General features: G+C 49.4%; 1 protein-coding gene and 9 non-coding genes across 13 annotated transcripts in view; all 10 read right to left on the bottom strand.

Moving 5' to 3' along the window:
• LOC144155851 (uncharacterized) overlaps positions 1–27,319 on the bottom strand; it is a 1,021,707-nt gene that overhangs the window by 51,040 nt on the left and 943,348 nt on the right. The window lies entirely within an intron of this gene.
• On the bottom strand, positions 13,851–13,922 carry Trnap-agg (transfer RNA proline (anticodon AGG)). The gene has a single exon. It is a non-coding gene; the product is annotated as a tRNA-Pro (tRNA).
• On the bottom strand, positions 13,994–14,065 carry Trnap-agg (transfer RNA proline (anticodon AGG)). The gene has a single exon. It is a non-coding gene; the product is annotated as a tRNA-Pro (tRNA).
• Positions 20,404–20,475, bottom strand: Trnap-agg (transfer RNA proline (anticodon AGG)). The gene has a single exon. It is a non-coding gene; the product is annotated as a tRNA-Pro (tRNA).
• Positions 20,547–20,618, bottom strand: Trnap-agg (transfer RNA proline (anticodon AGG)). Its single transcript has one exon. It is a non-coding gene; the product is annotated as a tRNA-Pro (tRNA).
• On the bottom strand, positions 20,690–20,761 carry Trnap-agg (transfer RNA proline (anticodon AGG)). Its single transcript has one exon. It is a non-coding gene; the product is annotated as a tRNA-Pro (tRNA).
• On the bottom strand, positions 20,833–20,904 carry Trnap-agg (transfer RNA proline (anticodon AGG)). The gene has a single exon. It is a non-coding gene; the product is annotated as a tRNA-Pro (tRNA).
• Positions 23,538–23,609, bottom strand: Trnap-agg (transfer RNA proline (anticodon AGG)). The gene has a single exon. It is a non-coding gene; the product is annotated as a tRNA-Pro (tRNA).
• Positions 23,681–23,752, bottom strand: Trnap-agg (transfer RNA proline (anticodon AGG)). Its single transcript has one exon. It is a non-coding gene; the product is annotated as a tRNA-Pro (tRNA).
• Positions 23,824–23,895, bottom strand: Trnap-agg (transfer RNA proline (anticodon AGG)). The gene has a single exon. It is a non-coding gene; the product is annotated as a tRNA-Pro (tRNA).

Raw genomic sequence — 27,319 nt, 5'->3', positions numbered from 1 at the left:
AAAAGAAGGCCGCACAATTAAGCAGCGAATTAAATCCACCCCATCCCCCTCCCACACCCCTCACACTAATTTTTCGGCACGTATAACGTTTTAGAACCCGGCAGGGACCATCGCTGCCCGCGGCGAAGCACCCCTGCCTTCTAACTTTTTGCTGTGCGTGAATCGTGATGTTGGCTAACGTGACCGTTATTTCTCTCACTCAGTGGTATCAGCGCGGTAGCATGGGAACCTTTTTAAAGTGGCTCGCATCGTTGTGTGCAAAATGTGACGAAAAAAGCACTTGGTGTGCAACTGAGAACAAATCATAACATATTTTGGTTGGTTGCGCCCTCCTCCCCCCTTCCCAACAGCATTATGGAAGCCCCCCCCCCAATTACCGAAAGTAAGCCCCTGGATCCGCCCCAGTCAGTGCCGCAAGATCGCTTGAAGTGAGGGTCCGTTTGGCATCAGCTAAAACCTGTTTCATTGGCAGGCTGCTTCTGTAGTGTGCAGATAACTTGTGCGCCACTTTCGGTGCATTCCAGGACGGGGAAAAGGCGAAAAGATCTGAGGACCATGTATTAACACGTATGCATGCTAGCGGGCCCAAGACAATCACAATTATTCCCACACACTCGCCATGCCGTCTCCTCCAGCCGCAGTCCGGACATGCTTCAGTGAGGACACACCATGGCCACTCACTGAACGGGCACAACACCTACGATACGAAAGCACGTAGCCAAGTTAATCGCCCGTATTTGAATTCGTAATTAGCGCCCGTATTTGTCGCTCCGTGTAGTTGACAAACCCCTTTAGATGGTATTCTGCCCCAGGTTCGAGTGTTTCATTCGGTGCAAAATTTATCCAGCACCCCACGCAAATGAACTGCGAACTGTCGTGCACTTCAGAAAATGAATAACACGTTAATTTTTATTTGAACGTATTCTGGGAGGGGTGGGACATGGGAAACCCGTTTGCATTTGTTGTAAGGCTTTTAACTGGGCGAAGATTTCGCGCGCTTAATGAAGCTTCGCCCGCTTTGCCATCTATCGGCAGAGCTGAGAATGAAAGTCGTTGTTGCGCGTGGTCTCGCGGCGAGAGGGATAGCTGGCGCTAGCGTAGCCGTGAATACCAAGAGAGGTTTTTCATATGGTTTTACTACAGTTACAGTGTACTACAGTGTACTAGAGAGTTTTACACACTTGATCGGCCGTTACTATAGCAACGGAGGCACATTGAATAGGGCTCTTCGATTTACAGTCTCGGACTCACCGCGAATAGTCCGCGGGCAGTCCGAGGATTCCCCGAAGCCATAGGGATACATGGGAAAATCGAATGCTGGCCTGCTTCTCAGGGAGCCTCGCGGTGAGTCCAAGTAGAGTGTTCTAGTACACTCTAGTCCAAGACTGTAAATAGAAGAGCCCCACTGTTTCCAGGACGCCGCGGCGCCAGATTCAAACTGGAAGACGCGGTGGTGTTGCACGCCGCACGCCGAAACGCGCCGTCGAGCGTCTTCGCCACATATCCGGCGGTTTGAGATGTCATGGTTACTACTAGAGCCACTAAACAAGCTAAGCTTTATTTAGGGACGCTAATGGCTACGCACACAATTCTCATCGCATCGCAACGGATGCAGGTAAAGAAAATCAGCAGCGGATCCAAAGTATATAGTAACAGCAGAGCTGTTTAACCTTCTAGTTCCGCCGTGTAGCGTTACCAGAAAACTCAGCCCAGCCAAGCGCACATGAGCGTGCGACTCGTGAGGAGCATGTGGCTCGTCTAGGCTTGCGCCACGTGAGGAGCTGGCAAAAAAATACAAAGAAAAACACCGAGCGCACGTGCGGGTGCGCCTTGTGAGGAGCCCCGGCGTCGGCAAGCTCGACCTTTGAGAACACTCTGCCTAGCGTTCGTGGCGTGATCTCTCGCGCGCTGTTGTCCTCGTCAGTTCACGTGCGTTCGCGCCTGAAGTACAAGCACAGACGCCGAGTTCGCGCTACAGACGCCGAGTTTTCGAAGCCGGTTGCCGTGGGCTCTTGCGCGTGCTAACGCGGTCCACTTTGGGAGAGATGTGAAAGCCTGCGGACAAAACGATCCGGTCCTGGCAAGTTCGGAGGTGCATGTGAGTTGCCGCAGCCGGGTCTCGGATGAAAGGAGAGGGACCGCCAGCTCTGCTGCTTCTCCGGCCTTTCACCTAGTGGCGGATTAGGAAGTTTTGGTGCCCGGCACGGTGCAACCACTTTAGTGATAGTGCCTGCAGACGGCTTGTCGCCCTGGTCTTGTTAGGGTACTTCGCCGCGACGCGGCCTTGACGTCGTCTCGGTTGGTGTCGCCTTTACTTCGTCCGTGGGGCCCTAAAGGTGATGACGACGATGATGATGATACTGATGCCGCCTTAATATGCTAAAATTTTCGAAGCTTGTTATATTCCCTGATCAGTGATAAATGATACATAATTTTACTCGTTTCGGAAAATAATTTGTTGCCTTCATGTCTGGTATTATATAACGGATATTATTAGGCGTAAAATTTAGTATCGTTTGATCGCCTGCCCGTCACAAATTCACGCTTAATTGATATACCGCGTCGGCCTGCAGTGGCCATAGAACAAAAAAAGCATTTACAAAAAGCACATTTTATTAAGCCTTTAAGCTTATAGTTATATACGCATAAAAATCAACGGGACGTATGCACTGCCGCAATTTGCAACCAGTGAAGTTTGTTTTCCCGGAAGTCCTCCGTCGATCAGGAACCCAATCGCCCGGCTCTGGCTGATTTGGCAGTAGGCTTAGCATGGAGATGGTGTGGTCAAAAAATTTTCGGAGACGGTGGTCGAAGTGACGAACTTGAGATGTTGATATGATGAAGGGATGTAAACTACTTAGATACAACTATATATATTAACAAAGCTGAGTGCACGATTAAAAGAAGAAAAACTTCAAAAGTGCAGCTAGGCTCCAGCTCGAAGTGCGTGCAGACCCCTTGAGCACCTAAAACTTCAACTCTCTTTTCTTGTACGCTGCGAGTGCACACAAACAATTCGAGAGATAAAGGCCGGGACTGTTATCCCGCAGCAAGATCCGTCAAATTGCCCGTAAAACAGCTGTATTCTTAGCTTCCGGCGCCCTCCTCAATTTGTCTCTCGCCTAGGGGCTTTAAATCCCAAGCCTAGACGTTCTGGGCGATGATGATGACTTCCCACGAGTCGAGTTGCTTGAGTCGCTTGGGTGGCCTTCAATACACTAAGAAACTTTCTGCCTTCAACACATACTTGACCTGCTCAATGCTATGGGGATAGCCTCATGACAAGAACGCAAGATGTGATTGGATGCGCAAGGGGAAGGAGAAGGGAAACCGACAGGAGGCAGTGTGACCCAGCGGCGGCTCTGCTGGCATTTGGAGATCGTCAAGGGTCGCAGACCATAGTCTAACACTGAGCTGTGTAGCTCGGATGCTCAGGCAAGCCGCTATTTTATGGCGAAGTTCGTCCTCATAAAACCTCGGCATTTCGTTGTCACGACGATGCCCCTCCAGTTCTCTACCTCCACAGTGGAGGGCTCAAAGTCCGCACAGGCAGCTGCCACTGACACACATCTGCTAAACAATTAGCCGCCGCGGCTTACGGGCCAAAATCCTGTACGTTGCCCGCGGAGACGAGAAAGCACGCGGCGGTTAGAGCACGCGCCGACTCTGAAGGAGATTGGGAGAGGGGGGGGGGGGGGGGGAAGGGGGGGGGGGAGGGCTCAGACATGTTGCGCAATGCAATCTTCCAATCGCAGCACGATTAGCACAAAGACGATAAGCAGAAAAAACGTCGCTTATTGGGCTGGGGAGCGGTTCGTTTCGTGCATGGGCTGATGCGCATGGCCGTCAAGCCTTCAGCAGTGTTTAATTCATGTAGCGCCGCCCAAGGCTGCTGCCCCACTTGATTGATTGATTGTAGGGTTTAACGCGCCGACGCAACGCAGGCGATGAGGCGCGCCGTAGTCGAGGGCTCCGGATTAATTTTGACCACCTGGGGATCTTTAACGTGCGCCGAAATCTCGTACACACGGGCGTTTTTGCTTTTCGCCCACTTCGAAGGGAGCCGCTAGGAACGTGCCACGACGGACTAGCCTGGCCGCCTCTGCGTCCAAATTGAGTGGGTCTCGAGATCCCGCCACGAATTGAGTCGCGCGGAGGTATAGGTTCCGCAACACGTGTTGCTCAGACAGCATGGCGGCTACACCACAGAAGCGCGGGTTAAGGAGTACTGATACGAAAATTTCGTGTTGCTTTTTTTCGTTGGTATGGGTGCCTAACAGCCCACTAATCATAGAATGGCACATTAGATGGTGGATAGCAGCGTAAGCAATCATTTACGGCGTCGTTTATTCGTGTCAGTTCCGGTTTCGACAAAACGAACGTCGAGCGGCCGCCATGACAGGAGGGCGCCCGTGACGTCACCATTCTTGTCGCACCGCTGCCGGTCTGGACGCCGAGGTCTTCGTCATCCCCACGCGCCCGGGCAGCATGTGACGTCAGTCTCAAAACCATGACGTGATCACACGGCGTAGCAGCACGCGCCAACCGCAGCCAGCGTGTCGGCTAGGTCACGGCAACCCCGACGTCGGCAGCTTCGGGCAAGGAGCAGATGATGTCATGCTGGCCCGCTCTGGGGTTTCTCGTGAGGGGAAAGAGTAAAATGGATTTCAAATATGTTATACTGAACGGTTACTGTTGAAACAAACATGCTGGGAGATACATCCTGATAAAAAGGAAGCATTTTGCACAGTTATCTCAGCTTTGAAATTTTGTGTCACTACTCCTTTCAAATCGAGTGCTATGTACACGAGTGCTATTTACATGGTGAAAAGGCAGTCTTTGAATTTATACATCAGAGACCATTGACATAACAGTAGACACTGGTTCGTCTAGAGATCAGGGATAGACGCGTCTGTGTAATCGCGCCTTTGTTACTTTTCACTTGCTGGATAGCTCATTGTCTGCACTTTTTAACAGAGGCAAACGCGTCATAAAAATGCGTCCAGGCGCACTTTGCTCCCTCCAAACCGAGGACGTAGTCCGTGCGACACCGCCAAATTGCATACAATCCCAACAGCAGGACAATTTCCGCACATTTGTCAACTCGGTATTCCTCACTTGTAAGAAATCGTGTTATAAGAAATCCTTCCACGTTGGGTACAGAGAGATTTCAAGCAGTGATCTGATCCCATTCCAGAAAGGCGCTGCGTTCGTGCAAAAGAGGAACACGTGCTGAAGGGACTCTGGGTAAGGGCAGAGATCACAGTTGGTGGACCACGGAACAAAGAAACTTTTGTTTGCCTACCATGGCTTCTCCGGTAGAACTTCCTGGTGAAATCTGATAAAAAAATCCTTGGCGGCGACCTTAACAGGAAGATGTAGTAATGCACTGTCCATTCGTAACCGGTATACAGCGGAGCTAGATAAAGCATGTCAATCGTGTCCCAGTATAGCGATTTCCTTTTCACTTCCTTTAATTACTCACGTGAGAACCTCCGTTCGAAGAAACTCACCGACTGATTCAGCTCCCTGTAAAACTTGAGCGCGCGTGACTTTGTTCCTACACCCGCATCTTTCAGCCAGTCTCAAAAACCCACAGCCCAGCTTAGCAAGCGAGTTCAACATTAAAGGCCTATTCTGCCTGCGAAAAAAAGAAGATACCTCTGAACTTGGAGCTTTACCTGAACATTCACCAACCCATTCCACCTTTGGCTAAACTTATAAAACACGTCATTTGTTCAAAGCGAGACTCCCAAATAAACATGGCAAGGAATCTATGCACTCGATTCACATCGGCTGGTAGACACGGCTTCACTTAAGCAGCATACCAAACAGCAGGAAATAAAACTGTGTTACACACAAACACACGATTTCCCAGTGGTATTGTTCTCCCATGCCACACACGCACTTTTGCTGCCATTCCGTTAAAGGGACACTGAAGTGATATGTAAACATTGCGGGATTACTAGCGCAAATTGTAGTCCGGAGTCCCCAGGCCATGTTTCGGCCACTCTAGGCGCGTTTACGCGATTTTATTTAGTAGAAAAACTAATTCGAAAATGCTGTCCTCCTCTCTTTACGCTCGCCCATTTTCTGTGGCGTTTTCGTGTGACGTCAGGAGGGGATGAGCTGGCAATTGGCTGCGCCACGGCTGCGCTACTGCACGGCTCCCCGGCCGACAGAGTCAGTCGGCCCAGCGTTTCGTCCGCCGGCCGCCGGCAGGTCGTCGCAATCAAGGAGGTTACAAAAAATTGCTTGGTCGCAATTCGTTCGCTTAGTTGAAACGAAGCCAGGACACGTTTGTGAATGGAAGAATGTGCCTTTCTTTACTTGGTTTGTTTGTACACTGTATCTAGCTCCAAGTCAAGTTCGCTTCACACAAGTGCTGCACAAGCGCACATGCGACGCTTCGCTGACTGGTACGCCAGTAGGAAAATATAAGGCATCTTGAAGGCGGGAGAAGAGTCAGCGAAGTCAATATAGGTACGAAGGAAATAAAATCAACTGATATTTTTACCGTACAGCGTAAAACTAGGGCGCGGGAAGCACTTTTTTGCGCTGGGCGAACAAGCACAGCGGTCAGCAGCACGACTACGCATCTGCGAACGCTTTTCCGTCTACGAAATGCAATTGCTAGACGTGAGCTACTGTGGAAACTCGGGCGACGCTTACTGCACGATCGCAGTACAACAAATAGTCACCTAAGCTGCTTGAAATGCCAAAACTAAATAAAAGTGTAAACTGGTTGTACCATATATACCCTATATTAGCAAGGCCTTCGCGTCCCGCTCCGTGGCTCAGTAGTCTGGGGCGCTGGGTATCTCACCGCAAATGTTTTGCAAGTCACGAGTTCGAATCCCCGCGGGTACGTGCTTTTTTTTTGTAAGTTAACTTTTTTGTTTTCCGCCGATGTTTTCTATTTTGAGTTCACCTTTTTTTGGGCCGCAACGTTCATGGCTACACGAACTAGTTCACAAAACGCGCGCAGGCTGGCACATGCATGGCGCGCTAGCGAGTTCTCGTTGGCGTGCTGTTGCCATAAGCACCGACTGCTTGCAGGCAGTGGGCACAGGCCAGAATGAACAGACCCTTGGCCTGGTGCGAACACGCTTTTTACGATACAGGCATGAGGGAGGCAAGCTCCAAATATGGGGGAAAAGCGCATGACATTTGGGCGTCTACGGGTACGCGGAGGGCGTTCATGCACTGCGTAGGTTTCGGCTAGTGAATGCTACGATTCCAAGCCGTCCTAGGAGGCTTATCTTTATGCATTTTTACAGCTGACAACATGGCAGAAGCGCGGTACGATGATTACTGAGTCATTGAGAATGCCCATCCAACAACGCCACCGGTTGTGTTTTACAGAACCGAAACCAAAACCGAAACTTGTTTGGTTGCTCACCTTGGGCATCGTCCAATCACGGTGCCCGCTCCTCCTAACGTCACAGCTTTAGTTGGTGCGGCCGCCGCAAACCGCGCATGGTAGTTTTTCTTCTTTCGCGCTTTGTAAAATAATTACCGATTTGTCAATCGTAAAAACGATGAAAAGTGTGCTAATTTCAGCCAGTCTACACAGTGCAAGCAAAAACGGGAGCTTGACAAATTCACTTCAGTGTCCCTTTAAGACTGATGGTGTTTTGTCGGTTTTTCAGATTGGTGGTGTCAAAGCAAACGCCCAGATACATGCCGACTTCGTCAGACCACTGCATGCCCAAGAAGCTCGTTGGCTCGGCGTCCCAGTCACCTAACCACGCACCCGAACACTTGTCACGGTTCACTTTTGCACCCAGACACATTGCAGAATTCCGACACATGTTGCATCGCTTTGCGCATCTCCTCCTTGGATGCACACACGAGGGTCAGATCATCCGCATAGGCGAGCACTTTCACTTGACGACCTCCTATCTACACGGACAAGGGTTCGAAATATCCAGCAGCAAATGCGCCGTGATTCCGTTTACACGAAAGCCTATGTATGCATACCCTTTGTATATTAATGGCGAAAGGGTGTCTTATGTGAGAAATCACAAGTTCCTCGGCCTAGCTGTCGACAGAGGCCTTTATTGGAGCGCTCACGTAAACGTTATAAAGAAGATTGATTGATGTTTGATTGTAGGGTTTAACGCGCCGACGCAACACAGGCGATGAGGCGCGCCGTAGTGGAGGGCTCCGGATTAATTTTGACCACCTGGGGATCTTTAACGCGCGCCGAAATCTCGTACACACGGGTGTTTTTGCTTTTCGCCTCCATCACAAAAGCGGCCGCCGCGGACGGGAATCGAACCCGCGACCTTGTGCTCAGCAGCACAACGCCTTAGCCACTGAGCCACCGCGGCGGGTCACGTTATAAAGAAGTGGCTCTCTGCAGTGGTGCATGTACTCAAACTCACCGGCGGCAAGACATGGGGAACACCAATGAAGTCGATGTTACAGCTCTACAACGCTCTGTTCTTGGGCTGTCCGCGGTACAGTGCTCCTGTCCTTTCTGGAGCGTGCCGCGCAACTATTCAGGGTATACATGCTCAGGCACTGCGAACCTGTCTTGGTATACCACGATGTACGTCCACAGCACCGACCATTGCCCTGGCTCGGAATAACCCTTTGGCAACCTTTGGGGAAGTCGAAATACTCAGGACACATATCAGGCACCTCGTCCGCCTACGTGATCATCACCTCGCGGGAATATACCAGCGACCCGACCGGTCCCCGGGCGTCGTTCGCAAGTGTAGCTGCCCACAACACCAGCGTTCCATCGAACTAAACGAGCAGTCGCATCGCTGCGATCGCTCGTTCCGCTGTGGTGTGTGATGCAGCCCCGAGTGTGCCTAGATATCCCCGGTGTAAAGCAAAAAACGTGATCTTCCAATACCGGCCAACAGCTAACTGTGACGTACATGCACGAGACACACAGTGACCGAACCCATGTATACACTGATGGCTCGGTAACATCGTCGGGTTCTGCCGGCGCAGTTATTATACCACGACTGTCACTGTCCACCAAATTCAAGATAGCCAATCTTACAACCTCTACAGCTGCAGAACTTACAGCCATCCGTAGCGCTCTTCACACCATCGAGCCAAGTTCGTGCCGCAGATGGGCTATCTTCTGTGATTCGAAGCCTGCACTTCAGTCACTCCAGTCAGCCCTGTGCCGGGGACCTCACGAACAGCTCCTGACACAAATAAGAATGGTGTACGACCGTGCTGCCCAGGCGGGTCATGATGTCACCCTGCAATGTGGCTTCCCAGCCACTGCGGCATTGCCGGCAACGAAAGTGCGGACGCTGCCGCCCGGCTGGTGCATCAAACAGCGACGACTGTACTCATCCCATTGTCTAGGACGGACACAGTTAGGGCCCTCCGCATTCTTGCCCGGGAAACAGCTATCTCCTAATGGTCTACAAAAGAATTCACATGTGCATGCATTGGTGCCCTTGACCCGCACCTGCAACGTCCCCTTCCACTAGGCCTCCCACGGTCTGACGCAACTGTTCTTTGCCGTCTCTGGCTGGGGGTGGCATTCACAAATGCTTACTCATACCTAATAAGAATGACAGCAAGGGAGGAGTGCGAAACGTGCGGCACACCGGAGACGATACGGCACGTTTTCTGCGAGTGCTCACGCTACTCGCCTGAAAGATCAGAACTGAGGAACCTAGACTCTCGGCGGCCATTTTCGGAGGAGAAGATTCTGTGCCACTAACCTTCTCTGTTAATCCGCTCAGAAGGCGGCTAAGGAACTCATACGCTTTCTACGGGCGACGAACTTAAACACTAGACTATAGACTGAAAGCGTCCAGTGTCAATCAGTGTCAGTCCTTCAGCGCTGGGCGTACGTGTCTGGTCCGATTTTTCTTCTTTTTTTCCTTTCTCTTTTTTGCCCATTTTCCCTTTCCCACGTGCAGGATAGCAAACTACGCTCTAGCCAGGTTAACTTTCCTGCCTTCCTTCTAAATCCTTCCTTCCTTCCTTCCTACACGGAGAACTTTCACGCCGTGCACCGGCCGTGTTGTCGTTCAGACTGGATCGATAGAGAGGTTGAAGGTAAAGTGCAAGAAGTATCGGTGACAGCGGACAGCCTTGTCGCACCGACCTGTTGACGAGTATCTTGTGCGTTGTTTCTCCATTGATGACAAGTCGCATTGAAAACTCCCTATAGCAAATGGCGATGTACTTGAGAAGACTTTCCCCGACGTTGCAAGCTTTAAGCAGCCCGAAAAGAAATTCGTGACCGACGCGGTCGAAGGCCTTGCTTAAATCCACCTTTAGCCCCGCGGCCTTGTCTCCGGTAGTACTGATGTTGTTTCACACAGCATGAGCATCGCGTGCAGATTGTCAAAGATGCGCCGCCCTTCGATACCATATGCTTGGTGGTGCCCCACGACCTCACTGAGCGCTACGTCGAGTGGCTTAGCCATAGTTTTTGCCAGCAGTGTGTAATCAGTCAGAAGACTGATCGGGCGAAAGTCGCCCGGGGTTGGAGTGGAGACACGGTTGGAGTGCTTTATTGGGATTAGAACCGTCAGGCCTTGCCTCATGGAAGCGGGCATCAGATACCGCTTCAGTATATCTTCGTACACGGACCAAAGAATCGGCACCAAATCTGCCGCAAACTTATTCTAGAATGCACTTCCTAGGCCGTCAATACCAGACGTTTTCCTAGGTTTCAGTTTTTTAATGGCCCATTCAATTTCGGACTCGGAAATGCTTTCATTTGTTTCCTCCGTAATATCATCACTCACCTTTGGCAACAGATCAGAATAATTAAATTCGCACCCCCGACTATGTACGCCATCTTTTTCTTCGAACAGACTTTTGTACACCCCTGTGAATGCCCTTACAAAGTCGTCTACGCTGGTAAGAACGCCGTCGCAATCTTGAAGCGCCTCTATTCTGTTTCGTGTAGCACGTTTCCTTCCTTTCGTTCTAAAAACCTTAATCGGTTCCTCGTCCCTCTGTTGTGATTCGCGTCGACAACGAATCATAGCGCCTTTATAGTCGGCGTCCAAAACTGATACAAGCTGTCCTTTTCACTGTAGAAGAAGTGCCAACTGGGCTAGTTGGTATCGCATTTGGAACATCTTGATGGTAGCGCACTTAAACACGGACACAATGAAAGGAGACGACAACCACAGCGCTGTCGTAGCAGTTAGGACGATCAAAAGAGCCCGATGTAGAAGAAATATACTGCAGAAGAAGTGACAACTGGGCTAGTTGGACGCGTGCGGATTACAGCGTTCTGTCTTTCCCTTTTTAAAGCCGCTTTGTCCTGCCCTTTCGCTACAAGAAACATTTTGCAATCTTCTTTCAGTTCCTCCCACTCTATGGCGTTTACATCGCACTGCTCTCGTACCTGTGTGATTATAGCTTTGAACCCTAGCTGCAACCACATCCCCTCGCCTAAAAAGCTTTCGTTGAGTTTCCATAAATGCCACGGTTTGGCAATTCCCTTGGTCCCTCGGTAGTCGCCGGTCTCAAACGTGACAGCGACAAAGCCGTGGTCAGAGAACGCCACCGGCGTTACTCGGGAGGAGACGTTCGTGCACATTAGCTCACTCGATACGTACTCGTGGTTTAGTTGCGCATGCGGTCCTCTTGCCAGTGCGTGAATGCAGGGGCCAGGGCTGGTGTGCATCTGCTACGTCTTGCAAGTCAAAATCGCGTAAGAGCTTTTGCAACTCCGTCAAACTGGGATCGGCCGGCCTTTTTGAGTGGTCACGCGCCTACAGTACGCTGGTGAATTCACCCGCGAGAACGGTGCGGCATGGGGTGTCAAGATACTGCCTGAGCTTCGAGAAATGTTCTGTCCGTTGCGGCGGGCCATACGGTGCATGGATTGAGGTAAGCCTGTATTGCTTGCCGCGAAGTATTATTAATCGCCACTGCAAACACGCCCGCGGTGATCCCTTTCATATTCCGGATACACGGTTAAGGCCGGCCTTCTCCTTATCATGATTGCGCTGCCTGCGCTGCGCTGCTCCCGCATGCGGGCAGAAGTTACAGTGAAGGCGATTGTGAAAGAATCCAGCCGCGCTATGTAACTGCTCGTTTGAAACTAATTTTGTTTCTTGGAGGAATGCGATGTTGATTCTTTCGGGCAAAAGTTGGTTTAATAGCCACTGCTTACGCATTCGGCCTACAAGGCTTAGCCAGTTGAAGGTTGCGAACTTGAGCAAAGGCATACCGAAAAATAAACGCTTCTTTTTCTTTTCCTTCTATTTGGGAATGGGGTGTCTATATATAGTTACGTTGTCGTACTCACAACACTTGCGACGACGTATTTCAACGGGTACGCGTGGCGCGGGGTTAATTCGAGGCCTTCTTTTAGTAAGCGCGTTCCCCTTTTTATTTACATGAGCGGTTTTCTTCTCGACGCCTCATTTAGTTCATCATGTGCTTCCGGTTTAATCGGCGACAAAGCTGGAAAATCCGTCACTCCCTCCGCGTTCCTTCCCGATAACGCGGTTTCCTTCGCCTGTTCTCGAGAGACTTCATATTGCGTTCTACGCCACGCTGTCTTTTGTGGTCACGGTACTCAACATGCTGACGGAGATTTCGTTTTGCGGTGGTTTTTAGAGCTCACCATGTTCTCCGGGTTTCCGAGGCGTCTCCATTGACACCTCAGGAGATGGCAAAGCTACAGGCGGTCTTTGCGTTGACTCCGACGTCGGCTGGTCTTAGTGCAGCGGGGGAGATGCTGCTGCCTCCTCAGCTTCTTCCTCATCCATAAGGGCTTCCGTGTCTTCCTCTTCACTCTTGCCTCCCGTGACCATCGCGTAGGTCGTCCGGCAATCCGGAGCCTCATGCCCGAACCTCCGGCATTCGGAGCACCGCGGTATGCGGCAGTTCTTTCTGATATTCCCATTCCTCTTGCACCTGAGGCACAAAGGCGACAGTCCGGGTACTATCACAAGGGCATTGCACCCCTGGATCCGCAGCTGATGCGGCAGGGTTTCGGTCATGTATCCATTTTTTAAGGTTACGGTTACTGACCTCATCGACGTTTGGGCTCCTTTGAACTGGCTTGTTGGACACGTCTCTCTTCTGATGCGGTCAATTTTTCCGAAAGGCTCGAGGGCCTTCCGTACGACGTCGTCGCGAAGCTGGTACGGCAGTCAGTGGATCTGGATGCGAATGTCGCCATCGCCGGTGTCGAGAACGAGACATTTCTTGCCCTTGATACGGAGTTCTTTCGCAGCAACTAGGCGGTGCTTGGCTGCCGCGGAGTGCGTCGACACAGCCCACACATAGTTCATTCATAGGCGCCAATTGACGCCACATCCTGGATCACTCCCAGTCGTTTAATCTCGTCTTCGAAGACGTTGATGCAGTATGGCCGCCCGGACACATCATAGTGCAAAAACACAGTGTTGAGCGCAGCATTTCCAGTTGGCAGCGGAATGCGCCGCGGTGGCTCAGTGGCTAAGGCGTTGCGCTGCCGTGCACGAGGACGCGGGTTCGATTCCCGCCGCGGCAGCCGCTTTTCTGTTGGAGGCGAAAAGCAAAAACGACCGTGTGTACGAGATTTCGGCGCTCGTTAAAGATTCCCAGGTGGTCAAAATTAATCCCGAGCCCTCCACTACGGCACGCCTCATCGCATGCTTTGCGTCGGCGCGTTAAACCCTACAATAAAATCAAGATAAGCCGCTGAGGCAGTAAAATACGGTATTCGACCGATTAAAAAGTTTAACCGCGGCCGCCAATAACGAGCTATCGCAGCTCATCCTTTCCGAACCTCCACAACTTGGCAGCCCGAAGTTGAATCCCTAGACCAACATGCCAGGACGGCAGTGCAGCGTGGTCGCCCCTATTTTATTGAGCAATAAATGAAGACAAGGAAGAACATAAATGGGCTCGCCCGGGATTTGAACCCGGGACCTCTCGCACCCTAAGCGAGAATCATACCCCTAGACCAATGAGCCAGGACGGCAGGGCGGCGTGGTTGCCCCTATTTTATTGAGAGCAATAAATTAAAACAAGGAAGAAAATAAGTGGGCTCATCCGGGATTTGAACCCGGGACCTCTCGCACCCTAAGCGAGAATCATGCCCCTAGACCAACGAGCCATTTTTTTTTTCTTTATTCCCTGCATTTTCTAGGTTTACACACTGTTATCGGTTTAAAACCCACCGGCCAGACTTTGGCTGGGGAAAACTGCTAAAAACGCCAAAACTTGCAAGGTTCCCAAAATCATGCAGCCACTCGGTTTCTATACATTGCATCTCGTACGTACACTTTGTGGAGTAACTTAACGTTCTCTGCAAAATACTGAGACACAGTCTTCGCATCTACATCGGAGTGCCTTACAGCCATTCGACTTCGCCATATTGCGTACAGGCCTAACAGCATGACAAGGTCACATGGTAAGCCATTTAGGGCTTCTACTGAAAGAAACCGGATACCATGCGCTGTGAGTGGGAATTCTTTCTTTAACGTCCTCTGCAGGACGTCCCAAAAAAAGATGGCGTCCCAACACTCAATGAAGACGTGCTCTATTGTCTCTGGTTTCTGACAGACGAGGCAACTAGTTGGCCAAGGTACAAACAATCCTTTTCCTTCCATCCATGTTTTTACTGGGAGGGTTTCTGTATGTAATTTAAAAAAGAATGTCTTCACTGAGGCCGGGACAACCATCTTCTTAACACGGCAAAGAACATCCTGGCCAAGGCCCAGATTGTACAATGCCCGATACAACGGCACAGGGAACAGCATCTCTTTCAGGTGCATGATTAAAGGTTTCCTTTCAACCGTTGACAGATATTCAAACGAAAAACGTGCACCCAGAAATCTGACAGCAAGCACCACTTCTTTCAGGTACCCTTTTACCACACAACAAACATCATCACTTGACGATACAATGTATTCGGGAAGCTCTTTCACCAGTGCCACTTGTAGGAAAGTACGGAGGAATGGGTCTGTGGTGTCCCTCAAAAAAAGAAACCTATTCACAATTTGCCGCACAAAAATGTGTGACAGACCTAACCCTCCTTCCTTAACTCTACGAAAAAGATAAATCCTGCTCATTCGCTCCCACGTGGATCCCCACACAAATACAGCGCACACTCGATGTATCTTTTGCACGTGCAATCGTGAACAGTGCAGCACCTGCATCACGTACCATAGTTTCGCGAGAAAGAACAGGTTGCATACACTTGCCCGTGCAAAAATAGACAAAGCCCTGCCTCCCCATTTGATTGGCTTTTCCCGCAATTTTTTTGTCTCCTCCTGCCAGTATGCATTGGTGTCCTGATAGCAGTCCAGCGGCACACCGAGATAGCGCGATGGTATGACCGTCCACGATACGTTTTCAAATACGTCTGGCGTCGAGCTCCATTCCCCGTGCAAAAAATCCGTGCACTTTTCCCAGTTCACCGAGCTGCCAGTGACGGAGCAGAATTCTTTGGTGACTGCTACTGCACTACTCACACTTCTCTTGTCAACACAAAACAAAGCAACATCATCTGCGTATGCAAGAAGACGCACCTCACTTGAGTGCAACTGAAAGCCATGAATGTCCTGACTATGCAGAATCTTCAGACAGAAAGGTTCAAGAAATATTGAAAAAAGAAGGGGGCTAATTGGACAGCCCTGCCTAACAGAAGACAAAACAGGAATTCGCTCAGTGACGCTTTTGTTAATAATTAACTGCGTAAAGCAGTTGCTATAGGCCATGGAAACACCCTTTATCACCACCTCACCAAGGTTTACATGTTTAAGAACACAGAATAGAACCTTGTGACAAACCCGGTCAAAGGCCTTTTCGAAGTCGACTTGCAATACTGCTACTTTTCTGAATAACATTTCGCAACACTGTAAAACGCTCCGCGCCACGTGAGCATTGGTCACAATGCTCCTCCCGCGGATACCACACGTCTGGTGCGGCCCCACTATGGTCTTGATTACTGTTTGCAAACGTTTCGCAAGTACTTTCATTAAAATTTTGTAATCAACATTAGCCAGTGTTATTGGCCTGTAACCTGACACTGACTGCAGCTTTACGATGTCCTCGGATTTCGGTATTAACACCGTATGTGTCCTTGAAAATGACGGCGGAAGGGATTGCCTCTCATACGCCTCTTTAAATACAGCATACAAAAAACGGCAAATTTTCCCGCAGTGTTTCTTGTAAAACTCAGCTATTAGCCCGTCTGGTCCCGGTGTTTTGCTAGTTTGTAATTCAGCTATTGCGTTCTCTATTTCCGCAAATGATATCGGTTCTTCTAAAGTGCGTATAACTTCCGAATCGAGCCGTGGAAGCAGGGGTAGAAACGTTTCTTCGAACTCGTCCATTCTAGGCGAGCTGGGACCAAACAGCTGGGTGTAATGCTCGACAAACGCATTTTGTATGCATGTTTTATCTTCAGTCAATCGACCACGATACATTATGCTCTCAATATCGCTCTTTCTGGCATACCGCGTTTCGTCGCAAAGCGCCCGCCTTGTTGGCTGCTCTCCGGCCAGAAACCTTTCTGCGCGTGCGCGTACAATCGCCCCTTCAAACCTGATCTTGTCTATTGCTTCCAGCTTACTTTTTATCTCCGCGATATCTTCCTTAAACAAACCTGGCATGTCGCTTTCCAGTTTCAGCAACTGAGTCAAGTTAGAGCGCAGTTTTTCCACTGTTCTTCTTTCGAACTTTTTTAGCACGCTTGCTCTTTCTACTGCTTCTATTTTAACTTCTTGCTTAAAAAGCTCCCACTTAGTGCCCCAGTCAGTGTCGTAATCTTCCAAGTGTTTAATCAAACTAACATCCACTTTATCGCAAAATACAGGGTCATTCAGTAGTCTTGCGTTTAATTTCCATAAATCCCAGTTAAACTTGTTCACTTTCTCTTTTCGCTTCCCAATCGTGAACGAAACCAAGCAATGATCACTGAAAGAAACATTTTCTACCGAATACGAGTTACATTCCTCGGCCACTTCCAACGACACATATGCCCGGTCGAGGCGCGCATGACTTGATCCCTGAAAGTGCGTGAAACGCAGACATTTAGAAGGTGGGGCGAACTGACCGACGTCCATAAGCTCGTATTCCTCAATGAGCTCTACCAACACTTTCGTACTTTCGTCTATAAACGGTGTGCCACCACTTTTGTCTTCACTCGCGCAGACGCAGTTAAAATCTCCTAGTAGCAACACGTTTTTTTCACACCCCAAGTACCCCCTGATTGATTGGAAAAATTCAAGTCTGCCCCGTACTCTATTTGGGGCATAAACGCATATTAAACGAAACGCTACATCTACAAACGTAAAATCACACAAGACAAGCCTTCCTGACTCACAGGAAATCACGTTTTCTACACTCAGATCCGTTGAATTTTTCAACAAAACACAACACCCCGCAGAAGCCCCTACTGCATGGCTGACGCAGACACTGTAATTATTTCCAAACTGTTTAACAAAGCTGTCAGTGCGGTTCTCACTTTCAATTTTCGTTTCTTGTATTGCTAGCACGTCGATTTCATTTTCATTTAGCAACCGTTTCAGTTGGCATTGCTTTCGCCTCTCCCCTAGCCCCCTGACGTTGAGCGTGCCTACGCGGAGTGGTTTTTTAAAAGTCATTTTTCTCGAAGTGAGAACCACACGGAGAGCCTAGTTTGGAAAATACATCGCTTACTCTGAAGCACTCCACGTTTCAATGAAGAGCTTACGTGGTCGTCCAGTGCGTACGAGTTGGCCTGCCGTGCCTGAAACGTTCTTCGCACACCCCCTTCACACAGCACTTTCAAGTTTTCGCTGACCTCGGAACACGTTCAGTCGAAACGTTCGGCTTCGGCCTGAGCGTTGCCCTTCGTAGTGACGTTGCTTTAAGCGGGGGCCCCTCCATGTTTTCACTTTGGCTGTTCGACTCACTACTACTGCGTTTTCTCACACCACTAGCGGCGTTAGCCATTTCCTCGTCGCTTGTTGCCCCTTCCAAAGTTGGCGTAGCAGTTGACACTGTCACACCAGCTGTCGTTGCACCATCCTTGATAGACGTGCCCTTCCCAGGGCTCTGCTCGAGACGACTCGGCGACTCGACACTTCCTGGATTTCCGCCTTCTCCACCTTTTTCGGGCGGTGGCTCCACCGTGCTCTCGGCTTCCGTGCTCTTGCATTTAGCTCCGGCTGCTTCCTCGGAGTCTTCCTCGTCCATAATCATCTCCGAGCCATCCTCCTTGGCAACATTCGTGGCCACTGCCGCATACGTCTTCACACAGTCGGCAGATTCGTGCCCAAACCGCCGACAAGTGTTGCACTTGGGTACCTGACACTCCCTCCGGACGTGCCCCTCGCGTTGGCACCGTAGGCACTTCGGAGGTCTCCCTGGAACAACGACGAGTGCCAAGTCCCCGGCAATACGCAGCTGATGCGGGATGTCCTCGGGCTTAACGCCCACATTAAGCTTCAGAACCGCCACGCGCGTCATGGTGGACTGCTTGCTGCACCCTTCCACCCTCCACTTTTCCTTCGTTACTTCGGTAACTCGCCCAAAAGGTGCAAACGCTACCTTTACTTCTTCGTCGGGAACGTTGTGCAGGATCCAGTGCAGCTTGATGCGCAGGTCTCTGTTGCCCGGGTCAATGACCAGGCACCGCCGCCCCTTCACAGTCATCTCCGCCACGCCCACCATCTTTTTTGTAGCTTCGGCGCTTGCAAATGTGACGGCCCAAATGTGGTTCATTTGATAAGCGCCGAGCGCTATCACGTCGCCGAACAAGCCTTGTTGCAGCAGGGCATCCCTGAAATCTTCAACCCGGTAGGGCCGCCCCTTCACATCGGCATGTAAAAAAACAGTATTTAAAACAACTGACCCTGTAGGTAGTGCAGGCAAAACAACAGAATAATCCTGGCCGGCTTCTTCATTCCTGGTACCGCGGCCGGATGGACCGCTGAAAACCGCTCCGTGGGAGCCCTGCATCCTGCGTCCGATCACCACGGTGGCCGGAAGTAGTAGAGACCAACGAGCCAGGACGGCAGAGCAGCGTGGTTGCCTCTATTTTATTGAGAGAAATAAATGAAAACAAGGAAGAAAATAAATGAGGCTCGCCTGGGATTTGAACCCGGGACCTCTCGCACCCAAACCGAGAATCATATCCTAGACCAACGAGCCAGGACGGCAGTGCAGCGTGGTTGCCCCTATTTTATTGAGAGAAATAAATGAAAACAAGGAAGAAAATAAATGGGCTCGTCCGGGATTTGAACCCGGACCTCTCGCACCCTAAGCGAGAATCATACCCCTAGACCAACTTTTTTTTTCTTTATTGCCACACTCTGACAGAGAACAAGCACACAAAGCAAGGAAAACAGGTACAAAAAGCTGTAACATACACTGATAAAACTGCTAACAGTCTTTTGCTAGCAGGAAATGGCTAAAACTGCTTAAGGTTTGTCAGCGACTCCATTACTGGAAGCCATTCCGGGGGGTCAGGCTGAGTCTTCCAAACCTCTACAATCAAACGAACAGTTTCTCCAAAGTATTCCTTGGAACGCTTAGCATCAACATCGCGGTGGCGTATAGCCATGCGAGATTCCAAATGCCGTGCAGAGCCAAAACCATCACCACATCATACGGCAACCCGCCGTCATTCTCGATGGGTATAAACCTGATTCCGTAGGCGTCTAGAGGGAAATCTTTCTTCGAAGTCCTCTGAAGCACGTCCCAAAAAAAGAGTCTCCATCCCAACATTCTAAAAACACGTGTTCTACTGTCTCCGGCTTTTTGCACGGATAACAGTCAACCCCCCACGGAACGTACAGTCCTTTCTCTTTTTGCCACGTTTTGACTGGTAGGACACCCGCGTGGAGCTTAAAAAAGAACGTTTTCACCCATGGCGGTACCGCCATAGATTTCACGCGTTTAAGCACATCCTGGCCTGGCCCTGCACGGTACACTGACCGGTGCAGTGGTACTGGAAATACAGAGTCAACGAGATCATTGTACAATTTTTTCCGCGTGACGCTACATAGGTATTCCATCGTGAAGCGGGCACGCAAAAACTGGGTCGCTTGAACAACTTCGCGGAAGTATCCTTTCATTGTCAAGACAGGGAAACGTGCTGACGCTATAACAAAATCGGGTAACACCACAGACAACTTCATTTGGCAAACAGTACGCAAAAAGGGGTCTTGTACATCCCGAAGGAAGAGAAAACGATTGACAACCTGTCGCAAAAACAAATGAGACAAAGAAAGGCCCCCGCGACGCACGCGCCGAAACAAGTTCGTTCGACTTGTTTTTTCCCACGTGGACTCCCAAATCAACACGGCGAAAACGCGGTACAACGCCTGCACATGCGCACGCGAACAGTGTAACACCTGGAGCACGCACCATACCCCTAGACCAACGAGCCAGGACGATAGTGCTGCGTGGTTGCCCCTATTTTATTGAGAGAAATAAATGAAAGCAAGGAAGAAAATAAATGGGCTCGTCCGGGATTTGAACCCGGGACCTCTCGCACCCTAAGCGAGAATCATACCCCTAGACCAACGAGCCAGGACGATAGTGCTGCGTGGTTGCCCCTATTTTATTGAGAGAAATAAATGAAAACAAGGAAGAAAATAAATGGGCTCGTCCGGGATTTGAACCCGGGACCTCTCGCACCCTAAGCGAGAATCATACCCCTAGACCAACGAGCCAGGACGACAGTGCAGCGTGGTTGCCCCTATTTTATTGAGAGAAATAAATGAAAACAAGGAAGAAAACAAATGGGCTCGTCCGGGATTTGAACCCGGGACTTCTCGCACCCTAAGCGAGAATCATACCCCTAGGCCAACGAGCCAGGACGACAGTGCAGCGTGGTTGCCCCTATTTTATTGAGAGAAATAAATGAAAACAAGGAAGAAAATAAATGGGCTCGTCCGGGATTTGAACCCGGGACCTCTCGCACCCTAAGCGAGAATCATACCCCTAGACCAACGAGCCATTTTTTTTTCTTTATTGCCTTCTTTGACAGGATGACAAAACAAAGACACACGTAACTGATAATCTGTACACTCAATACTCAATACAAATACTAGAACTGCAGCCCTTCTTGGGCAAGCGGGGTGATTTCAATATTCGTTCATTACCAGCAATGCTTCAATTGTGGGTAGCCACTCGGGTTTAGAGGGCTGAAGTTTCAGTATCTGCACGAAAGAACCTATTGAATCTTTGAAGTAGTGTCTGATGAGCCTGGCATCTGGGTCGGAGTAGCGTACCGCCATCCTGTTTCTCCAGATGCTATGTAGTCCATACAGCATAATTGTGTCAAGCGGCACACCGTCCTCATTTTCAACGTTCAAAAACCTAATACCGTAAGCATCAACAGGCAAATCTTTTTTGAGTGTTCGCTGTAGGATGTCCCAAAAGAACACCGCTCCCCAACAGTCCAAGAACACGTGCTCAATTGTTTCTGGCTTTCGACACAGAAAACACTGCACACCCCATGGCACAAACCATCCCTTTTCCTCCATCCAGGTCTTTACTTCCAATGTTCCAGTATGGAGTTTAAAAAAGAAAGATTTCACTCCACCTGGGACCGTCATTCTTTTCACTCGCTTAAGTACGTCTCTCTCAGGCCTTAGATTACACTTGCTGCGGTATATTGGCACTGGTAATACACTCTCGACGATATCTTTGTACAGTTTCTTCCGACTCACCCCGCTTAAGTACTCTAAAGAAAAACGCGCTGAAAGAAAACGGTATGACCACACCACCTCCTTAAAAAATCCACGTACAGTTCCCCTCATGTACTCAGAGCTCACAACAAATCCAGGCAAAAGTCTTCCAAGTCGCAGCTGACAAGCCGTCCTAAGAAACGCGTCTTCAACATCACGAAGAAACAGAAATCTATTGACCACTTGCCTTAAAAATAAGTGCGATAAACCAAGTCCGCCTTCACGCACTTTCCGAAAGAGGTTTGTTCTGTTCGTTCTTTCCCATGATGAACTCCAGATAAACACGGCGAACACACGATGAAATTTCTGAATATTAGCCCTTGAACAGTGCAAAACTTGCATTACATACCACAGCTTGCTTATAAAAAACAAATTGCAAACTGTGGCTCTCGCAAACATTGATAAACCCCATCCTTTCCACTTCTCTGTCTTTTCTCGAAGTTCCTTGAGTTGCTTGGTCCAGTAAGGGTCACTGTCTTGATAACTGTCTAGTGGCACCCCCAGGTGCTTAACAGGACTCGTGACCCACTGGATGTTGGCGAAAACGCTTGGCGTGGACTGCCATTCGCCATGCCAAAAGCCTAAGCATTTAGACCAGTTTACTGCACTACCGCTAGCTAAGCAAAAGTGTTTCACGGTTTGTACTACCTCGAGAATGCTTTCTTTAGTAGTGCAGAATACTGCAATGTCATCCGCGTACGCTAGTAGTCGAACTTCCGTCATTTGCAACCGAAAACCTTGAATGTTACTGCTTTTAATGACACTTAAGCAAAACGTCTCAATATATATGCAGAAAAGGAGGGGGGATATCGGGCATCCTTGCCTCACCGATCGCTGCACCTGAACTCTTTTTCCAGCTGCCTTATTAACTATAAGACGGGTTGTGCATTTACTGTACGCCATACGCACTCCGTTTCGACTAACTTTGCCGATATTAATGTACTCTAAAATTTGAAATAAGATATCGTGCGGCACACGATCGAAAGCCTTCTCCAAGTCAATCTGGAGCATTGCGACCCCAGATTGTGTGGCATCACAACACTCCAGAATACAACGCGCCTTATGTACATTCGTGAATATAGTCCGCCCTCTGATCCCACAAGTATGGTGTGAACCTACAATATCTTGCATTACTGTTTGGAGCCTACTAGCTAATACTTTCATTAAAATTTTATAGTCTACATTTGTTAAGCATATAGGCCGGTAAGATTTCACATCTCTGAGTTTGACGGCATCGTCCGTTTTGGGGATCAGTACAGTGTGTGACGTAGAGAAGGATGGGGGTAGTGCGTCGAGATCGTATGCCTCATTAAAAACCATTTGCAGCACCGGCGCAATTTCATTCTTAAATTTCTTATAAAAAGCAGCCGTTAAACCATCCGGTCCAGGGGATTTTCCAGGATTTAGATTCTCTATAGCTTTCACGACTTCATCAAGAGAAATGGGGACTTCCAAGTATTCTTTTGTTTCTTCATCTAATCTTGGCATTAACTTCAGAAAATCTCGCTTAAATATTTCACAATTAACTTCATGTTTTGCGAAGAGCTCACTATAGTACTGAAAAAAGATAGTTTCTATAATGTTTGTATCACGAGTAATTGTTCCATTATTTTCTATTTCCACGATGTCATTGCGCCGCGCATGCCATTTTTCAAGGCCTAAGGCTCGTTTGGACGGCATCTCGCCCGCAGTTATCTTTTCAGCCCTTGCCCTTACAAGCGCGCCACGGTACCGCTCTGTGTCTATCGCTTCAAGTTTTTGCTTTACTGTTCGTATGTCATTTTTGTACTCGCCAGGTTTCATGCATTCTTCGGCAGACCAACGAGCCAGGACGACAGTGCTGCGTGGTTGCCCCTATTTTATTGAGAGAAATAAATGAAAACAAGGAAGAAAATAAATGGGCTCGTCCGGGATTTGAACCCGGGACCTCTCGCACCCTAAGCGAGAATCATACCCCTAGACCAACGAGCCAGGACGACAGTGCTGCGTGGTTGCCCCTATTTTATTGAGAGAAATAAATGAAAACAAGGAAGAAAATAAATGGGCTCGTCCGGGATTTGAACCCGGGACCTCTCGCACCCTAAGCGAGAATCATACCCCTAGACCAACGAGCCAGGACGACACTGCAGCGTAGTTGCCCCTATTTTATTGAGAGAAATAAATGAAAACAAGGAAGAAAATAAATGGGCTCGTCCGGGATTTGAACCCGGGACCTCTCGCACCCTAAGCGAGAATCATACCCCTAGACCAACGAGCCAGGACGACAGTGCTCTTTTTTTTTTTTTTTTAAAGCTTTTTTTAAAATCGGGTGCTATGTACATAGTAAAAAGGCAGTCTTTGCCTTTATACATCAGAGACCGTTGACATAACAGAGTACACTCAGCGAAGTGCAACACACAGATACACTGGTTCATCTTGAAATCACGGATGGACGCGTCTGTGCAATTGCGCCACCATTACTTTCCACTTGCTGGATAGCTCGTCGTCTGCACTTTTTAACAGAGAGCTGGTGTAGGCAAACGCGTCACAAAAATGCGTCCACGCGGACTTTGCTCCCTCCAAACAAAGGACGTGATGCGTGCGAGACCGCCAAATTGCATACAATCCCAACAGCAGGACAATTTCCACACCTTTGTCATCTCGGAATTCCTCACTTGTGAGAAACTTCACATCCTTCCAAGGTGGATACAGAGAAATTCCAAATGCTGATCTAACCTCATGCCAGAAATGCGCTGCATTCGTGCAAAAGAGGAACACGTGCTGAAGGTATTCTGGGTAAGGGCAGAGATCACAGTTGGTTGACCACGGAACAAAGTAACCTTTGTTTGCCAGCCATGGCTTCACCGGCAGAACTTCCACGTGAAACCTGATAAAAAAATCCTTAACGGCGACCTTAACAGGAAGCCGTGGTAATCGTTTCAAGATGTCTGACACTAATGTACTATCCATTCGTGACCGGTAGAGCGGAGCTGGAAAAAGCATGTCAACCGTGTACCAGTACAGTGATTTTCTTTTCACTTCCATTAAGTAGTCCCGTGAGAACCTCTCTTTGAAAAACCGCACCGCCTGTTCCAGCTCCCTGTAAAACTTTATCACTCGTGACCTTGGTCCTACACCCGCATCTTCAAGCCAGTCTCTTAAAAACCCACAGCCCAGCTTAGCAAATGAGTTCAACATTAGAGGCGTATTCTGCCTGCGAAAAAAAAGGTACCTCTGAACTTTGTGCTTTACCTCAACATTGACCAATCCCAGACCACCTTTGGCTAAACTTAGAAACAGGTTACTCCTCCTCATTCGTTCAAAGCGAGACTCCCAAATAAACGTGGCAAAGAATCTATGCACTCGATTCATATCGGCTGGTAGGCATGGCATCACTTGAGCAGCATACCAAACAGCAGGAAAGAAAACTGTGTTGCACACAAACGCACGATTTCCAAGTGGTATGGTTCTCCCATGCCACGCACGCACTTTTGCTGCCAGTCCGTTTAGACTGATGGTGTTTTGTCCATTTTGCAGATTGGTGGTATCAAAACAAACGCCCAGATACATGCCGACTTGGTCAGACCACTGCATGTCCAAGAAGCTCGTTGGCTTGGCGTCCCAATCACCCAACCATGCACCCGAACACTTGTCACGATTCACTTTTGCACCAGACACATTGCAGAATTCCGACACATGTTGCACCGCTCTGCGCATCTCCTCTTTGGAAGCACACACGAGGGTCACATCATCAGCATAGGCGAGCACTTTCACGGTCTCGTCTGCCAGGCTGACGCCACCGACAGTATTGTCGTTCAGAATGGAACGACAGAGAGGTTCAAGGTAAAGTGCGAAAAGTATCGGTGACAGCGGACATCCTTGTCGCACCGACCTGTTGACGAGTATCTTGTCCGTTGTTTGTCCGTTGATGACAAGGCGCGTTGACACCTCCCTATTGCAAACGGCGATGTACTTCAGAAGACGTTCCCCGATGTTGCAAGCTTGAAGCAGCCCAAAAAGAAATTCGTGATCAACACGGTCGAAGGCCTTACTTAAATCCACCTTTAGCACCACGGCCTTGTCTCCGTGTACCGATGTTGTTTCACACAGCACGCGCATTGTGTGCAGGTTATCAGAGATGCGCCGCCCTTCGATACCATATGCTTGGTGGCCCCCTATGACCTCACTGAGCGCTACGTCGAGTCGCTTCGCCATAATTTTTGCCAGCAATTTGTAATCAGTCGTCTGAAGGCTGATGGGGCGAAAGTCGCCCGGGGTCGGGACACGGTTGGAGTGCTTTTTTAGGATTAGGACCATCAGGCCTTGCCTCATGGAGGGAGGCATCAGATCCCGCTTCAGTATGTCTTCGTACACGGAACAAAGAATTGGCACCAAATCCGATGCAAACTTCTTGTAGAATGCACTTCCTAGGCCGTCGATACCGGGCGTTTTCCTAGGTTTCAGCTTTTTAATGACCCATTCAATTTCAGACTCGGAAATGCTTTCATTTGTTTCCTCCGTAATATCATCGCTGACCTTTGGCAACAGATCAGCATAATTAAACGCGCACCCCCGACTATGTACGCCATCTTTCTCTTCGAACAGACTTTTGTACATCCCTGTGAACGCCCTTACAAAGTCGTCTTGGCTGGTAAGAATGTCGTCGCCATCTTGCACCGCCTCTATTCTGTTTCGTGCAGCATGTTGCCTTTCTTTCGTTCTAAAAATCTTGATCGGTTCCTCGTCCCTCTGTTGTGTTTCGAGTCGACAACGAATCATAGCGCCTTTATAGTGGGCTTCCAAAATTGATAGGAGCTTTCCTTTGCATTCTCTAATATCTGTCATAAACTTTCCCGGTTCGGAATTTTCCGCTTCAATGAGACTTCGAAGCGTGCGCATTAAAACGTTTTTTCTTTCCCTTTTTAACGCCGCTTTTTCCTGCCCTTTCGCCGCAAGAAACATTTTGCACTCTTCTTTCAATTCGTCCCACGCAATGGCGTTTACATCGCCCCGCTCTCGTACCTGCGTGATTATAGCTTTGATCCCTGAGACCACATCCTCCTCGTCTAAAAGGCTTTCGTTAAGTTTCCATAATTGCCAAGAAGGTTTGGCAGTTTGCTTGGTCCTTCGGTGGTCGCCGTTCTCAAACGTGACAGTGACAAAGCCGTGGTTAGAGAACGCCACTGGCGTTACTCGGGAGGAGACGTTCATGCACATAAGCTCACTCGTTACGTACACGCGATCTAGTCGCGCATGGCAGTCCCCCTGCCAGTGCGTGAATGCAGGGGCGAGGGCTGGTGTGCCATCTGCTACGTCCTGCAAGTCAAAATCGCGTAAGAGCTTTTGCAACTCCCTCAAACTGGGGTCAGCTGGCCTCCTTTTTGAGCAGTCACGCGCCTGCAGTACGCAGTTGAAGTCACCCGCGAGAACGGTGCGGCATGGGGTGTCAAGATACTGCTTGAGCTTCGTGAAATATTCTGTCCGTTGCGGCGGGTCATTTGGTGCATGGATTGAGATAAGCCTGTATTGGTCGCCACGAAGTATTAAATCGACACTGCAAACACGCCCGCTGTGATCCCTTTCATACTCCGGATACACGGTTAAAGCCGGCCTTTTCCTTATCATGATTGCACTTCCTGCGCTGCGCCCGCACGCGGGCGAGAAGTGACAGTGAAAGCGATTGTGAAAGAATCGAGCCGCGC

The sequence above is a fragment of the Haemaphysalis longicornis genome, unplaced genomic scaffold, assembly GCF_048455015.1.
Source record: "Haemaphysalis longicornis isolate Haplotype H1 unplaced genomic scaffold, Haemaphysalis longicornis Haplotype H1 scaffold_1, whole genome shotgun sequence".
Taxonomy (NCBI): domain Eukaryota; kingdom Metazoa; phylum Arthropoda; class Arachnida; order Ixodida; family Ixodidae; genus Haemaphysalis; species Haemaphysalis longicornis.
The sequence above is the reverse complement of the archived record's forward strand: the minus strand, read 5'-3'. Positions and strand labels throughout refer to the sequence as shown.